Source organism: Pinus tabuliformis, chromosome 9 (genome assembly GCF_031772625.1).
Source record: "Pinus tabuliformis cultivar Carrire ecotype Pingquan chromosome 9, CPIR1, whole genome shotgun sequence".
In the NCBI taxonomy this organism is placed as follows: Eukaryota; Viridiplantae; Streptophyta; class Pinopsida; order Pinales; family Pinaceae; genus Pinus; species Pinus tabuliformis.
The window spans coordinates 688,952,202-688,956,366 of NC_142307.1; positions in this window are offsets into that span (position 1 = coordinate 688,952,202).

Below are 4,165 nucleotides of genomic sequence, written 5' to 3' on the forward strand. Positions count from 1 at the left end.
ATATATCCCCCAATATATATGCACATGGTATGGTATTGCTCCCCTAGTGAAGCCCACGTGTGTTCATCCAACTAATGATAAATAAGAATAAAGATAAACTTGAATAGTTTAATTATAATAAAGGTGAAGGGAGGACAATCAAGTGATATCCATAAAAGCAAGCCTAGGTGGTTAGTGAGAGAGAGATGAGGTGGAGGGTACACAAGTCCTAAAGGTCTTGTTAATTAAAAACCATGTTTAAAAAAAATTATTGTTCAAATAAGTTAGTTATTTTTTATTTGTCTCACCTTTTTTCACCTTCAAAGGAATATGAAATGACCAAACATAAGGTACAACCATGGCCTCTTTGTTATCCCTTGTTGTTGCTAATATGTTTATGGAACATTTTCAGATTTTATCCTTAAACACTTTATTCTTAAGCCCAAATGTTGGTTCAATTTATTGATGATACCTTCATCTTCTGGGTTGATGACCATCCCTCTTTGATCTCTTAATTTAACAATATTAATGCATTTCTCTTGATATCCAATTTATCATGGAAATTCAAAAGAAAAACTCCCTTCCATTTTTAGATTTGTTCATCTCTGATATTCTTGATAGCACCCTCATGCACCAAATCTATAGGAAAAGACTTCATACCAAATGATACCTTCATGCCCATTCTCACCATCATCAAACCCAAAAATATACTATTATGAAAATTCTAATTACTCAATCCATTTGAATCTCAACTCCTCAGTTCCTTGAGAAAGAAAAAGTGTAGCTTATAAAGGCATTTATGTCGAATGGATACTCAACCTTTGAAATTAATAAACCCTTTTGTTTAGGTTGTCATTTTAAAGTTAAAAGCTCCTCTTCCTCTTGCCTCACCATAGCTCCCATTTCTCTTTCCTACATCCAAGGAACTACTTATCATATTTCTAATATTTTGGTTAATAAGGATATCTAAACTCTTTTTAAACCTTGTGAAACCTTAAACAATAATGTTTGACAAATAAGTTTACCAAATTCCTTGCTCTTATGGAAAATCATACATAGGTCAAACTTATAGATCTTTTAAAGGTACATCTCAAATAGCATATAACTAACATAATCTATAAGTTAGCCAATGCGAAGGACTTGTAACTAAACCAAAATTCTTACCTTAGCATTTTATCGCTCATGGAATATGCTAGAAATTGAAAAAAACCTTAGTAATTTTATTTGTGAAAATGACTATAAACTTAACCAATCATGAAAGTCCACCATATATAACCTCAAATATTAAGAATTTCTCTTACTTACTTTTAATTATACCAATAGACTTGTCTATTTTGGAATAGTTCTTTTAGAATTTTAATTTAATTGTCAATAATTATTAAGCGGGTGATAGGGATAATCCACATAATATTTTTATTAGAAGTTAGTATAAAGGGTTGAGATTTATGTCAAATTTAGTTCTTCACTTTTTACTTTTCAATTTTATTAAAAAAGATGTCATGTCTACAAGCTTCATTGAACTCTCGTTGCTTATTATTACTTTACTATGTATTTCTTGTTATATGTTTTTATAAGCAACTTTATTGTGTTTTTTTGGTCACATTTCTTTTATATATTAAACTCATATATATATATATATATATATATATATATATATATATATATATATATATATATATATATATATATATATAATAAGAATAATAATAAAGTTACTTTTTTTTGGTTAGGTAGGTGGGACCACCCACTGGTAATTTGAATGAGTGACCTACCACAAGGAGTGCTTAATAATGCACACATTCACAGTCCATCTAAATTCCCATGGGAAATTTAAAATAATGTTATAATTTAATTAATCTTTATGATCTTTTTAATCTTGGCTATGTGAATTGTATCATTCAGTAATTATCTAAATGTCCACTTGGATTTGATGCCTATAAACATTATCATTTAAATTCCCTCTCACTCTTTTTTTCCTATTTTGATTTTAATTGTTTATTTAGTTTTTGCTTTATTCTCATTACTTTTAAATACAATTTCCATATATCCAATAAATAATGCTAGCTAATGTGGTTGTACTAGTTATTGACTGACATGTGTGGGGTGGATTCACTTACCATCGTTGATAATGGTTGAAGAGGGTTGATGAGTTTGATCATGGTTCACGAGTTTGACCAAGGTTGAATATGCTTGACGGAGACTGACTAAGTTTTACCATGGTCAACCATTAATGTAACAATGTATTAATATTACATCAACCACACAATGTTACACTAATGTTGACCATTGTTGCCTGAGGTTGAGCATGTTTTACCATTCTAACCATGGTTGACCACGGTTTACCATGTTGAGCATGAGTTGACTATCATTATCCAAGGTTGGCTATGGTCATCCAGAGATGACCATGGTTGGCCATGGTTGATCATCGTTGATCATTGTTGACGATGTCTTATGATGGCTAACTAAATTTGATGGTTGACCATGTTGACCATAGTTATCTACAATGTACAATAGTTGACTATGGTCAACCATACTAAAACATGGTGACCATAGCTAACTATGGTCACCTTATATAGTCAACCTTAATATTACTATTACTCAACTTTATTTAACCTTATTCAAAAACCCTAATATTAATACTATTACTATTAATAGTAATAATAATATTATTATTAACATTATTAATAGTCAACTTTATTAATATATATATTTTTGTTAGGTAATGTGAGTCCTCATATGACTAGCATGCCTAACCTTTGGCTTGAGTAATCGTGACTGAGAGGCATCTAAGTTGTCAAAATCACCAAGGGATCACACCTAGCGCGAGCCACACCAACCTTTAGCATGACTAGATTTTTGTGCACAAGGTTTGAAACCGATGATCTTTTCACCACAAAGTTCATTAATAGAACACTCTATCACTGTATATTCTAAGCCCCATTGGAAATATTCAAGTTTATTACTATTATTATTATTATTTAACATTTTCAAACCTTCACTATGACCAACCATGGTTGACTTTGGCCAACCATAGTTGACTATAATTGAATATGGTCGAGGTATATTGCCTAAGGATGACTATGCATGAACAAGGTTAACTATTGTTGACTATGGTAAACATAGGGTTGAACAAGGTTGATCATGGTAAACTTAATAATATATCCAATCATATAATAATAATAATAATATAGTCAACCTTAATATTATTATTATTATTATTATTATTATTATTATTATTATTATTATTATTCATTAACTTGATTAATATTAATAATATTATTATAAAAAATGATTAAATATTAAATCTTATTCTTTTTCGGTGGTTCATGGACCCCGAAGATTGGTGACCACTACATCCACAAAATATTTGTACCAAGTATATCCATCTGAAGGGATCACTTCCTGTCAGCTCAAAAACGGAGCCTGACCTAAAGAGTTTTGAGAGAATTGAACATATGAGCTTTCAATAGCAAAGGTGCTTTAACAACAGGGACTCGACCAATTGAGCTAACCCTCGAGGCTTTAAATCTTATTCAAAAACCCTAATATTATTTTTAAATATTAAAAATTAATCACAAACCCTAATATTCTTATTTTTAGGGCTTCTGAATGAGGTTGGTCAACCCTATAATATTATTAATATAGGGTTGACCAAGTTTGATCATGGTTAACTATTAATAATATATTCAATCATATAATAATAATATAGTCAACGTTATTGATGTTGTTGTTGTTGTTATTATTAAATATTAATATTACTATTATTAAACATTTTCAAACCTTGACTATGATCGACAAAGGTTGACCTAGATTGACTTTGGTCAACCATGGTTGATTATAATTCAATATGGTCGAGATACATTAACTGAGGATAACTACAAGTAAACAAGCTTGACTATTAAATATTAAACCAAGGATGACCTTAGTTGAATAAGGTTCACAATATTTGACTTTGGTCAACCATGGTTGACTATAATTTAATATGGTCGAGTTACGTTGACTGAGGACAACTATGAGTGACCAAGGTTGACTATTGTTAAATCTGGTAAACATAGGGCTGACCAAATTTGATCGTCATCAACTATTTAAACATTGAATATAAAGGTTGATCTTGTTTGACTAATGTGGTTGATTACATTTCATTATTAATATTAATCAATAATATTAATATACGATTATGTTTGAC